This window comes from Stegodyphus dumicola, chromosome 1 (genome assembly GCF_044657685.1).
Source record: "Stegodyphus dumicola isolate Sdum_Otavi_A_Nest chromosome 1, ASM4465768v1".
Classification (NCBI taxonomy): domain Eukaryota; kingdom Metazoa; phylum Arthropoda; class Arachnida; order Araneae; family Eresidae; genus Stegodyphus; species Stegodyphus dumicola.
The window spans coordinates 136250939-136265886 of NC_140768.1; the positions used below are offsets into that span (position 1 = coordinate 136250939).

At 30.7% G+C, this 14948-nt stretch overlaps 1 long non-coding RNA gene across 1 annotated transcript; it reads right to left on the reverse strand.

Moving 5' to 3' along the window:
• Positions 1-8768: 8768 nt before the first annotated feature.
• On the reverse strand, positions 8769-13912 carry LOC146999263 (uncharacterized). Its single transcript, XR_015039587.1, has 3 exons — positions 13789-13912; positions 12095-12132; positions 8769-8991 (listed from the first exon to the last, which is right to left on the reverse strand). It is a non-coding gene; the product is annotated as an uncharacterized LOC146999263 (long non-coding RNA).
• Positions 13913-14948: the final 1036 nt, after the last annotated feature.

Here is a 14948-nt window from a genome sequence, read left to right on the forward strand (position 1 = left end):
GACATCTCTGCTCTGTTAAGGTTATAACCAGTTAAATTGTTACTGTGTCTCTGAAAAATCAACAGCATTCTTAAACACCATTTTAAAAATATTTCTGTGTGTAGTATTTTATCAGTAGAATTTTTTCTAAATAAATAAGGGCTTCATAGCCGAGCGGTCACCCCTCACTACTTCGCTACTCGTAGCATTCAGGGTTCGATCCTCAGCAGAACCTTAAACTGCAAAGGACTTCTATATATCGCATCACGTGACCTGCAAAAAATTTTACTTTCACCTCCAGTGACCATATGGCTAATACTACTCTCCTCACCACTTCGCTACGTTCACCACACTTGATATACTCATTTTCCCTTATGCAATAATTTCACTTTCATACTTAAAATTGCGGTAACCTCTACTACGTTCGTCCTGCTTATTAAACTCCAAGACGCTTATTACTTCCACCGTCAATAGATGGTGACACGCTCGCCTTCCTCCTGTTCTTGAAGATGTTAACATGCTCCTTTTTTAAGGAAAATTTATTCGTACCAAGACTGCCTCAGTAGGAGAAATAATATAGGAGTAAAGACCCTCGGGTTGAAGACTCGTCAAGACCGAAATTCATGGTAATTCTAAATATATACAGAAGTTGTTATGAAAACATTTGAAAGTACATGTCTTGAAAGAGAAACAGTATTCGTAATGTCTAGTCAATTATGATATATTAACAGCTATCATAACTTTGCATGTATGTTGTATGCATTATATATATATATGCATAAAGACCCAATTTTGGCAATAAGTAGAGGTATTACAAAATAATCACGAAGTCTAATGGAACGTACTCGTCACACATACTGGGGGGAATCAAATTTATGTACGTATTTGCCAGTCTTAAAGAATTTTTTTTAGGGGGGGGGGCGGGAATTACAAATGTACCAATTTCTTATTAATATAAAGTCATATGTTAATATTAAAGAAAAATTTATTTCTTAACTTACTAAGCCAGCTAAATCATAGACCGAAATATGTGTTTCTGCAAATATTCAGAACTTCCGGAACTACGAATACATTCACAGTTACAAAATATGTAAAATATTGTGAAATATATTTCTTTTAAATGCTTGGAATATTCGGAAAAATATCTACATTCAAAGAAATGGTAAAATACGTTTCACTTGCAGATTCTTTGTTATTTATTTGAGTATATCACCATTAATAACAATGTTCACCCCCCCAGAATAAAAAATATATTGATAATGTACTGAAGACTTGGTTTGTTTCCCTTGACAAGTCAATTAATCTATCATCAATGACAATAGCTACCTTTTAAATACTTTTAATTTTGGTACTTAAAATGTTTGCATTTCAAAATAATATTTCTATGCAGCTTTTAAATAATTTTTAATGCAAAATCTAAATAACATATTTTCCACTGCAGTGGAATTCTAAATAACTTCAAATGCTGACTAAAATTCATTCCAATAATTCATCGCTTTAAATTTCTGTTCCTTGCAGATGATACAGGAAAAACCTTTTCTAATAATAAATTTCTAATTCTACCAGGATATATTGACAAATAACCCAATGAAAAAATTTATACAGGCATAGATGGAGGAGATGTAAATAATTATTACGAAATAATGTGAAGCAGTGCTTGTATTCAAAATGTAATATGTTATACTTATGAAATTCTGCACTTTACTTTGGAACTGTACGAATTTTCGCTCAGAAAATGACTGAAATTTAGGATATATTAGTTGAAAATTTATTCATTATACTTTTAAGGAATAAAAACAACTCAGAATTTACCATACGTTCCATTCGTACATACGTAAAGAAACACGGACATACGTAAAAAATATAGCATGTGTTTGCAAATAACATTGAAGAAATTTTACAATTCAAAAATGCTGTTTATTTAATTCTTTTAAATAAGAAATAAAAGCGCGAATATACGTTAACAAACTAAGCGGGAAAATCCAGTTTACATTACTGAGAATTATAACATGTAAACAAATTACATCTAAATAACGAATTATTAAGCACAATATATGGTAACAATTATTAAATGCACTGTTACACAAATTAAAATGAAACATATATTAGAAAAATAAGCAAGTGCAATCGGTATGAACGTTAAAATAACTAAAAAAAATCTGAAATGTTTCAGATTTTAAATTACGTCCAAAGGGGCGTTTTTTTAACGTTTTGAGTGTTACCTTTATTTATTAAATATCATGTTTTTTGCACTTAAACCATAAAATTCAGTTCAAGAGCAATATCGTAAAATAATGTTAAATTAAGCATATCTTTAGAATTTCCGATATACACAGTCTCGCGAGCTGGAGATAAAAGTATTTTTTTTTTTTATATATAACGTTGCCATTTCTCGCTTTTAAAGCATTGAGTTTGTAAATCAAAAATTCGTTAAAGTTTTACAAAATATAAAATCTATAATAAAACAAATTCCAAATTTGGGATTTCAGATGCCCATATTCGCAGTAGGATTTCGTCATTCAAAATTCGATGGCTTTATCTACCATTGTTTTATCACAATGCGAGAAATAGACAATCATTTATGCAGATTTTTCATTATTTAATTTCTTCAAATATAATGCAGGACTCTAACATTTTGTGGCAACAGTTTGAAAAGTGAACCGACGTTTATGAGTCCGACGCAAAATCGCAAAACGAAAACAATAGTCCTTCAGGGACAAAGCCCCTTTGGACTAATAAACAAAGTTCCACAACATTGCAGTGGTACACATCATTCGACCACACTCGACAGCCATGGAGATCACGAATAAGTCAGCGTAGGTTTGCTTTCCACAACATTGCAGTGGTACACATCATTCGACCACACTCGACAGCCATGGAGATCACGAATAAGTCAGCGTAGGGTTGCTTTTAGTCGCCAATATTTCTTCCCGCGCCAAAGTGACACCATCAAGCATGCGCAGTAAGCGAAATTCGCTTAACACTGTTCAACTCAATGTGCGGTCTGCCATTACGCTGTCGGGATAAGGTTCGGAGAACAGCCTTAACGCCAAAACGAGGAGAAACAGCTTATTATATTAAAGTTATGGTTGTCATCCGATGACGTACTTCTTTTATGAGGACAGCGTGATACTTTTTCCCTGCTAAGGGATTATCCGTAGCAGCAGATCGGGATATGTATTCGGAAAATATTATTATGTTTGCTTATCAAGCAAAGAGTATTAAATTAGAAATAGCACATAATTGAATAAAATATAAAATATTGATAATATATGTAAAAATAAGTGTCTTTCACCCGTAAATATTTATTTAATGCTTTATTTTCTGTTTTTATTTGCTTTGTTATGCTTCTCTGTACTCATCGATGTTCAAACATGGTTTAAAGGCGAATTCAATAGCAACGCTTGTCATGGTAATCGGACTTGCATTGCAAAACCGAATTCAAGTGCAACGCTTTTCGGACACGCCTACTGAAAATACGTCACTACCATAGAGGAATTTTGCGGCTACTCCTGACCTGCCGCAAACTCTTAACAGCGACTGTAAACAAGATGGCTGAAGTGATTTTGCTCAGACGTTTAAGAAATCGGAGAAATGCTGATCGAATTCCTTGCATTTAAGAGACAGACGTAATGCTTTTGAAATGTCGGAGCGTGAATTCATCAGTTGATTCAGATTAAATCGGTTTGCTTCAATGAATTGAAACCTTTTCTGAAGGCAACTGCCAGTGGATATTCTCTGCAAAAGCAGGTTTGTTTTTACTTCAGATTATGAAAACTGAAATACTTCTGGAAATGTTTCCGAATCAAAGACTATGCTTAAATGACCTATTTGAGAATATTATATATTTTTATACGTAAACACACAAATTTTTAATGTTATTGTAATAGGATTCTTTCTTTTTCATCCCGTTTTTTTTTTTTTCGTAGTAATGATCGAAATCGTTAATTACTTCGAATTTTGGAATGCAGTAATAATATCACCATTAATTTATTGTTTTAATTACTCTAAAACGTAATCTCGGAGAAATTGTTTTTCTAACAGAAATTATGCATATGCCTGTCTTTGAGATATATATATATATGTATATATTTGGGATTAGTTTTTTGGAATATTATATATTTTTTCATGGTTTTAGATACGTGCATTTAATTTACATATGCTAGAATTTCAGTGATATAGTAAATTAGTTTGCAGCAATAATTAATCTTTGATATGTATGCAATTAAAATTTCATAATTTAAATTAACTTTATATGAATAGAGAATATTTGTTAAATTCAAATTTCATTCTTTGCAGCAATGGCGCATGAGAATTATTTAAATTTAACTTTACTTTTTATTCTTATGAAACAATATATATATATATTCTGTAACTGTAGGAGGGAAAAGCATGAATTTTTCTCAGCTGTTTAAACAGTTCCCGTGTGTAAAATAGTATTTCATCCCCCAAAATATTAGTTAATTTTCTCCTAATGTATAATGTCTTGCCTGTTCGTACAGTGTGATTAATGTCATGGTAATTTTGGATACTTTCTATAGATCTTGCATAATAACTACACATGTAAGTTATATACACATTCGTAAATCTCTTATGATATGAAAAGTTATTGCAGACTTTCACATAACTATTAATAACTTGATATTCTCGATAACAGGTGACTTATCTTACTTCCGTAGACCATGACCAGAATTAAATAAACTTATAAGGTTATCATACTAAATTACACGAAAAGCAGCATGACATAAATAAATACAAAGAAATTAAATTTATTTACTGTACTAATAGATTATTATATTACATGACATTGGTTTTGCCCATGTATAATGGGAATGAAAGCCAGTTTTCCATAGAAAGTCCTCTACAGAGGCATCTGTTTTCTTAAGCAGATTGCTTTTACCACATTTCAGTGACCTTGATTTAAGTATGAAACTGGATAATATTTTCTTTCTGCATGAGATGTGTTAACTGAGTTTTAGAAATATAAGCCATCTTGCAGTTACTGTGATAATACTAATTTTTGGTACCTCCATATTATACCATCAACCATGAAAGTTGTGCTAATTACTGTTGTGGAATTCTGAGCCAGACATTTGTATACAGCAGTTGCAACAAACCATACATCAGTCTGTCTGCAGAATACATGAAATAACCCTGCTGTGAAAGTATTGGACCCACTTTGTGAAAAAACATTCATTCAGTACTACTGTTTTATTTGCGGTCAAATTTTACAAAAAGCTCATTTTAGAATGCTATGAATACAAGTTGTCCACAGGTAATTGTTCCAATTTCTTACTGTTTTGTTCGCTATTTCCACATACAGTAGATGTTAATTCTTTCGACCAGCTGTAAAAGAACTGGAGTGCAATCACAAGTGATGTTGCGAGATGTTGCGAGTGTGGTGATATTAATTTTTGTTTTGTCTTCATTAACCGGAAAAAATAAATTTTCCATTAATGGTGAAAAGGTAAGAAATATACAGTCCAAAGTCGTTAATCCGGACTCGTCGGGACTTCGGCGATTCCGTATTATCGATTTTTCCGGATTATAGATCATCAGTTTAAATCTCAAAAGATGGCATGCAGGAATTCTAAAATTAAAAATATGAAACCTTAATTTATGAAATAAAGAACAATTATAATCTAAAGGGTATCAAAATTTACAAAAAAAAAAAAAAGCTTAATATTTATTTGTTTACTTTTTTGTAATAATACTTTCTCTTTAATTCTATAAACAGACACAATTTCTTGTTCGGTTACAAAGTTCCGCTGTTCAAGTCCCGTTAATTGTTGTGTCGAGAATACCGACTAACTTGTCAATCGAAATTTTTTCGTTTTCACTATCCTCTCTGTCACATTCTTCATGTCTTTATCCATTTTTTGCAGTAATTTCACTTTTTGTTTGATGGACATCGAAACATACTTTCGTTTTGTACGATCCTTTGGGAGCTCCAGAATCGGAAATTCTATTTGACATAATCGAAAGTTCAAGTTTACTTTTATAAAATTGCTCTTACAGTCTGCAAAAAATAATAATTCGGATCCAATTCGAAGATTAAGGAACAACGCATTCATCAACATTAACTGAAATAGATAATTAGATAATTTTAGCTTATACCGTCGGTTATACATAAAACGTGCACACAAAAACATATTCTGCGCATGTGCACACGCATATGCACAGTGGTAAAAGGCCTTACGCGCACGCGTGTGAACGCGGCGCATGCGCAGAAAGTTTTTTGCGTTGAGGTCCGGATTATAGATCATTCTGGATTACGGGTGTCCGAATTAACGACTTTTGACCGTATGATAATAAGTGTAATATTATAGTCATTTCAAATTACTGCAAGAATGTTTCATTATTATTCGAATAATAATAACAAAAAGCTATGCATAATTATAGTGAAGTATAGATATTAAATAATACAAAATATTAAATAAATTTTAGAACCACCTATTTACTATAATTACTACAATTTAATGAAAAAAGGGTAGCTGTAATTTTTATTTTATTTTATTTTATTTTTGTGTGTGTGTGTGTTTGTTTTAACGTTTTATTGCATATTTTTTAATAATGAAAAAACAATGACATATTTTTGTTAAAAATGGAAAGTAAACTCCTTAAAAAGACTGATTTATTAATATATCAACTATATTTAATGTTAAAAATCTGTGTATTAAAATTTCAGATGAAACTTTCTTTTGACTTAGGATTTATGTTTTTCTAGGTATGGATTGCTGGTCTGAGGGTTCTCTATGCTATAGGACAATGGCCAGGCAATACTCATGATGCATTTATATGGAGTGGACTGAAACAAAATCTAGATAGTATTTTGTTGCATCGTGCATATCTTTGGGAGATAGTGGATTATATTCCCATTTTATCACGGGAATATCTCTATAATGAGAAGCACAGAAAAGTTCGTGCAGCTATAGAGATCAAATCAAGATTTAGGGTACTGCACGATACAGGTGGAACACTATTGTATTCGCAAAGCAAAATATGTAAAATGATCATATCTGGTGGCCATTTTACATAATATATGCTTAAGGTATTGTGTTGAAAATCCTGAGATTTATGTGTTTGAAGATGATGAGTTGGTACCTTCAGAAAGTTTTCAGTCAGTGCATGTTGAAATTGCATTGCACAATAAATTATCTTTAAATTTTGAAACTCGATAATAAAAACCCAAAGTGGGCAACAATGAACCTCTGGCAAAGGTGAAACCCCCTTCATGGAAAATAAAGAATATATTATGAAAAAAATTATTTTCATAATATATTCTTGGGGACCCACAAGCCATGGTTTATATTTAAACCTGTAACTAAATGCACAACCCTAAATGATTTTAATTGATAATAATAATCCTAAATAATTTTATTAGTCCTGGTTTCAAATGCATACTGACAACCTTTATCATTATTGTTCTTCCCTCTGAATTTCTTGTTTCCATCATTTATGTTTAAAAACTCTTGACTACCAGAAATAACTTAATAGGCTCGATATATATATATTTTAGTGTTGGTATGCCAGTCATGATTTACAATAGTAAGTCACTATAAATTAGCATTGGACTTAATTTATCTTAAACTTAGCAATAAGATTTACTGCACCGAAATTCAGTTTCTTCCAAAAAGTCAAATGTTTCCCTTTCGTCCCCTTCCGTGGGACAAGACAGAAAATTTCCATGTGACAATACACATTTAATAGCATAAGAACTTCATGCTTATTTATTATAGTATAAATTAAAACTGACATATTCTGTCAAAGATATTTAAATGTATTTCCTAAAAACAATTATTTCACTCTATACTGTTTATGTATTATGTTTACTCTATATTGTTTATGTCTTCTTGGGGGTGGGCAAAACAAATATTGGACAGTTAATTTTCCTCCACCATTCCTGTGAGCGTATTCTTCGATTAAGCAGGGTTTTGCTCCAATTCCTGATTAGCATAATATGTAAAGAATAAACAGCCTATGATTTATGCCTCCATATACTCTTGTATTATTTAAAGAACATACATTTTTCTTTTAATTCTAGATTTTAAAACATTAAAGTAAGGGAAAGATTATTTACTGAATTTAGATTTATATCATCATTATGCATTCACTATAATAACTTACTGCATACTTACCTCAGTGGGTTTGCCATTAAAAGAAATACATTTAAGTAAAATCATGAGTGTATAATAAATTGTTTTTCAGCCAAAAAAAGAGAAGGGGGAAAATAAATACAGTTTGATTCACTTAATTTTTAGTAGGCGACTCAACATTGTTATTGTAAACTAGACATTAGCCATACTTTAACAGTTGTCATCTCTGTATTTTTAGAACTTCGAAATTAGAATGTCAATTTTATCTGCCATTGTTATGGAGCTGTAGGATATCGAATGTTATTTCTTCAATGATAAAAAGAAATGAAATTTTTAATACCACATCTCATTCATATAACTTATTAACATAATTGAAAAACAATTTAATTCATTTCGTGTTATATTTGAAAATTAAAATTTGTAATACATTGACTAAAGATTCTTACAGGTCTTATTCCCATTTTCCTCCAGGAAAAAGATAATTGCTGTGTAAAATGCATAAATATTTTCACGAGACTTATAATAGTGGTATTAGAATTATTATAATGTTTATGTCATATAATGGATCTGTGAATTTCTTTTAAATAATTTTTATAATCACAAAATTTTATAAAATTAAGAAAGTAGTAAATTTTACAATTAAAATATGAATCCCACACTTCAGAAATACATACAAGAATGAAAACACAGTAATATTTGAAATGCATGATTTATTTTTTTAATAAATTAATAATTAGATTTTGATTTTCTATGACAGCAGACTGATTTGCAACTGATTGCTTATACAAGTCACATATTTCACACAGTACATTAATATATTCTTCTGCGTTTCAATTATTCCCTTTTCTGCAGCTGTAATATCATCTCTCTTCCTTTTTTCTCTTCGGTCTCCTGCTTCGAATAGTTGAGCTTCTATCTGAGGGAAAATTTTAAAATATTCATTCAAATTCAAATGTTCTTAATTTTTATATTTCATAATGTAAAACACTTTTTATAATTAATTAAACAATGAAACTTCTCTAAAAAGGAACAATTCATAATATTGATTTCTTTAACTTTCAATTTTTTTCCCTTTATAATTTTTAAGACTGTTTATAGATCAAGAGGATTTAATGATTATTATTTTAAATTCTTAAAATCTTGTTGTTAATAAAAGACATACTCTGTATATAATGTTCGCAATAAAGAATTGAAATAACTTTTTTGTATGAGAAATATTAATTTACATCTATTATAATTAATTTATACCAGCGGTTCTCAGCCGGTGGTATGCAAAGAAACAAAATATTTTTAACTACGAAATTCAAAAATCTCATAAAGAAAAGAATAGTTAATAGAAATTTCCTTTGATCGAAATTGACTTGAAGATTTGGAAAATGACACACTTGTTAACTTTCGGCTGAACCGAAAAAAAGAATTGGTACTTTTCCGTTTGGCCGGCGCAATTTCCCATTTCGCCGGCGCAAGCGATAAAGTCGCCGAAAATGGTAGAACTGATGCCAAAGCGAATATCTTCGCTGATAACCTTTCACGGCACTTTTTCAAAACAAGTCGCTGAGATTTATTATCAGATTTACCTTTTTTTTTTTTTTCAATATTGGCATACAATTACACAGATTTTTTTTTAATTATAATATTGAAATAATTCTTGCATTTAAACTCGTATTTCATACTGAGATTTAACTTGAAATTAATGTAGTAATTAATGAAATTAATGTAATTCCTGAGAGAATCAGATTTTTGTAGCGTATTTTACGTGAGATGAGATCGTTTGGGATCACGTGATATTAACCGGCGAATCAAGAGGTTATACCATGAAAGCATAGTAAATCTTTAATTTAACGTCTTTAAATTCTTAAATTAACGTCTTTTACAAATATGTCAAAAATGGATGAAAAACCAATGAAAATTTGGGATTTGCTCAGGACAGAGGAAGAATCCGTCAGATTTTTTCAAGCGAAAGGCGTTTTTCGTAACATTGCTATTTGTGAAAATAATCATGAAATGAAATTATATTTCGGAGACGAAATTCAATGGCGTTGCAACCTTTCAACTTGCCGCAGTAAAAGAAGTATACGGAAAGGCACATGGTTTGAATCATCGAGATTGAGTTTCTTGAAGTGTTTAAGATTCATTTATGGTTGGAGTGAAGAATTAACTTCAGTTAATGGTGTGAAAAGCAGTTGGAAATCAGTCACGGAACAGTTGCGGATTGGAATAACTACATGCGAGAGGTTTGCGTGGATTCTTTACTTAAACGTCAAAAACGCAAAATAGGAGGACCTAGTATGATCGTTGAAGTGGATGAAAGTATGTTCACGAAGCGCAAAAACAACGCGGGACGGATTTTACCACAACACTGGATCTTTGGTGGAGTTTGTCGTGAAACAAACGAATGTTTCCCTGTGATGGTGCCAAACCGATCCATGAGTATTATATTAGAGGCAATAAATGAAAACATCGAAAAAGGAACTACAATATATTCCGATTCATGGAAATCATATTGCACTGAAAAACTGGAAGAGGAAAGTTTCGAACATTTCAAAGTGAACCATAAATACAATTTTGTAGATCCGGAAACTAGAACGCACAAGCCCAAAAATTGAAAGATTATGGGGAAGCGCAAAATGGCAGAATAAGAAACACAGAGGAACTGCTCGGCATCATCTGGAAAGTTACCTCGCTGAATTTATGTGGCGAAAGGACATAAAAGACCCATTTGAAAAAATTCTAAACGATATTAAAATATTTATGCTTCCAAAATAAAAAAAATAAAAAAATTCTTAGAATTAACATTTGTTAACATTTTTTTATGTGTACACTGTGTGTTGTCGCCAATAAAGTCTGCTTGGCGAGATTTGCGCCGGAGAAAGGGAAATGGCGAGGCTTGCGCCGGCGAAACGGAAAAGTACCAAAGAATTTAAAGGCATTTCAAATAAAGCTATCAAATTTGTATTGTCTTTTCGCACAACCTGTTTGTGTGAAAAATGATTTTTTCCATGTTAAATTTGAAATATAAATACTCATCAAAATAAAAAGTGGATCCTAATTTACCATTAAATGAAATAAGAGCAGACATAAAGACATTAAATATTAAAGTATTATAACTGAAATTTTGATAATCAAGTGAATAATTAATTTAATTAAATTTAATTTTGATAATTAAGTAATCATCAGTTTTTAATCTAATAGTTTTTTTATGTGTACATATTTAATACAAAGAGTGTGCAAATGGCAATATATATATATATATATGTTTTTAATATTTCTATTGAGGAATTGAAAAATAATCATTGTAAAATTAGTGGTAGTATTAATGTTTTTCAGTTTTTGCTTAGATGGTACACTACAGTCAAAAGGTTGAAAACCACTGATTTATACCATTAAAGTTTTTCTGTTGGGAGGAAAAGGAAAAGAAGAATCCAGAAAACATTACATTTTATGTAATAGATACAAACTTGTCATTCCTAAATGCCATTGCAGATTTCCTCGTGATAAAGGTGTGGAATTTTCTAATGTAAAAAAGCATAAAATAAGCATAATTTACTCAACAATCTTGATTGAAATATACATGCTTTCAGAAATAATATACAAAGCATACTGCATAATCAAAGTTATGAGTTTATATACTATGAGATACTATACATGTTTATAATATACCACGTTCCTGTACACCTAACACCTCGTCCACAATTTTCTATACAATTCATTGAAGATAGTTCCTGAAACATAACTGACCTAAGAGAAACATGCATACTTCTAATTTATGCATAATAATTTGACAAACATTGATTTCAGGTAAAGAGCTACATGTATTATATCAAAGAAAGAATGAACAAGTGTAATTTGCCTTTATCCTACAAATACTTAAAAACATTTACGTTAAAATAAATGAATTATACATAATGGTAGCAAATTTTTAATGAAAAACAAAACAAGAGTTGAAAACTTAATGCAGTTTTGTCAATATTTTACTCTCTTAAAATTTATATAAATGTATAGAAACTTGAAATGCATACCGCATTTGGCTGGAAAACTTGTGGCATTGTGTTGCACTCTAGGGAAAGGGAAAAAGTATACAATGAAGCAATCATAAGAATAAAAGATATTTGCATATTATTGAAACCACCTTAATAAAAGTTACCAAATTTTCAAAAATGTGCCAAACTCTGGCAATGATTATGTATCAAAATTTTTCAGGTAATATGCTCATAACAATTTTTCATTCAAACAATGTCACCATTTTCATATGTGTTTCTTATGTTGTATTTCAAGTTCCAATGGATTTTAGATACGAATAGTTGTTTTAGATTAATTTCAGATTTAAAATACTGCTTGTGGAGCTTACCATCAAAAGACAAAGCTGTGTTAAAAGTTCTGCAGGAATAGAACATTTTAGTACAAAAATTTCTAATGGAAACAACTATGAGATGAATTTGGTACATAGACAAGGCATGCAGTATCAAGTTTATGTAATTTTCTGATTTTTTTTTTAAGTGAAAACAGATCACTTGGCCCAAGTGCTAAAAAATTAGACAAAAAATTTGTGGAAAATGTATTTTTTTTAAACTATCATATAATTTTTATTTAATAATTCAAATTAGTATTTTAAAATTTGTTAAATGTTTTTTCCTTTGATATGTTGATAACATTTTGCCAACTTAGATAAATATTGATAGTTTGGTTATGCTAAAAGCAAGCTGCAAAAACAACGTACTTCTCCTGATAAGTATTTTTCTCTTTTCATTTTTAAAGACTACCAAACTGATCCAGGTGTTTGTGTTAATACATAAGTACCAAAAAATATTGAAGAATGCACAATGAAAGATGGCAACCAGTATGGTAAAAGATATAATTAATATATGGAATGAAAGAAATCTTATTAAAAGACGACTTTCATTATCAGCAGAGAAGCATGACACTGTTACAGTAAAGAAATTAAGCTTTTGTTTCTGCACTTGTAGCTTTTAATAGCCAAAAATTGTTTTTTGAAATTTTATGAAATAAATAAATCTGAACATAACTGATATCAAATGAGAATGGGTCCAAACTTTCACTTAAGAAGCAGAAAGTGTACTGTAAATGCACAACATAATGAGCAGAACACAAAGCATAATTTATAAATTAACCTTTACTCTGAATGTATATATTACATTAATATCTCATTAGAATTATCAGGGTTTCATATAATTTTTTATTTATTGTATTACATTGAAATACCTTTAATTTCATTTTTATATTTTCCCAACGATGTACAATATAAATCTAAAAATTGCTCTTAACTGTTTCATCACATAATGAATGTCTAAGGGAAGGAATGCCTGCGTGGAAGACTAAGGAAAACTTAGTATTCATGTTATACATTGAAAAAATGAAGAAAACACTCATGCAACCAGCTTTTTCACCTGGATTTAAAGAGAGACTGGGATAGTGGTGTTCAGCAGGCTTATCTGCTTGTAGATAGATGGGCTTATTAATTACTATATAATTCAAGAACTAGTTAATTTTCATATGGTAAACATGCCTACTGTCACCGAAGAATCATGCATCTGTATTAAACAATAAAAATATAATACAAATTTGAATTTTAAATTAAACTTACTATTAGAAGAATTAAAACCAAATGCTGTAATTTGAAAATGGGAAAAAAATGTGGTTTATATTTGAAAAAGCAAGGATTTTTGTCTGAAAGTAAAATATATTTTACACACACCTGTTGCTCTAGATTACTTTGGAGGGAATTTTCTATAGGATAAAGTTGTACACATTAAAAGAAATATACATGTCTGTATATTTCTTTCGTTTTCAGGACTGGAACAATTCGTTACAACGCAGTAAGCACTTAACCATAAGCTCAGAGAAATTATGGGAACTGATGTTTTTTGTTTACATCGACACGCAGTCTCATTGGATATTGATGTAGTTTATCGGACAAGCTCTCCTGGCAAGAGAGCAAACCAGCTCCCCATTGCAATTTTGACATCATCAGTTACCAGAGCGGTAAAGCGTTGCACTTGAATTCGACTTTAGCAGACGATAGCAGGAACGCCTCTTGCGAGCTAACATTTGCAATTTATCAGAGCGTTGCACTTGAATTCGCCCCTTATTCTATAGCTTTTTAGTATTTATTTTATGTGCATTGATTGCAAGTAATCTATAAACATTTTCTTGTACTTTCTTTCTTGTGTGTGTCTCAATGTGTGCTTTCATATCGTAGTGCAATAAAATAAGTCAATGTGTGCTTTCATATCATATTCATAGTTATGCATAGTAATCTGAATTCAGAGCAACTTTAAATGGTACTTACGTATTATCGCAACCAGGTTGGCGCGATTTGTAAGTTTGAGTAAAAAAGTATGAATAGAAAGAAAATGTACATTTATTAATTACAGATAATTTTTAATACAGTTTTTTATATTATTTTGTTTACCCTACTTACGGCAACCTTATGTTAATTTATTAAAGCGAGGTGTGCGTAGTTCGTAGATTCGTTCGTTGCCTACATTGTGCCATTCGTAGATGTTTTTTTAAGTTAAAACATGTCGCGGAGTACATGGATTCTTGTCAAATATTTTTGGTTAGAAACTTTACGTTTTTGCTATCTAAATTTTTTGTTTTTGTTTCGGACTTTTAGCTTAAATTGTGTGTTCAAAACGTAGTTTTTGCATGTGCGAAAACCGCGTTTTTGGAGACATTTTAGGCTTAAAGTTCGAAATATAGGCAAGAATCCATGTACACAGCGACATGTTTTAACTTAAAAAAACATCTAGGAATGGCACAATGTAGGCAACGAACGAATCTACGAATTTGGCGATTTATGCGAATTTTGGCCTGGTTGCGTTAATACCTAAGTACCCTTTAAATTTGCCTAGG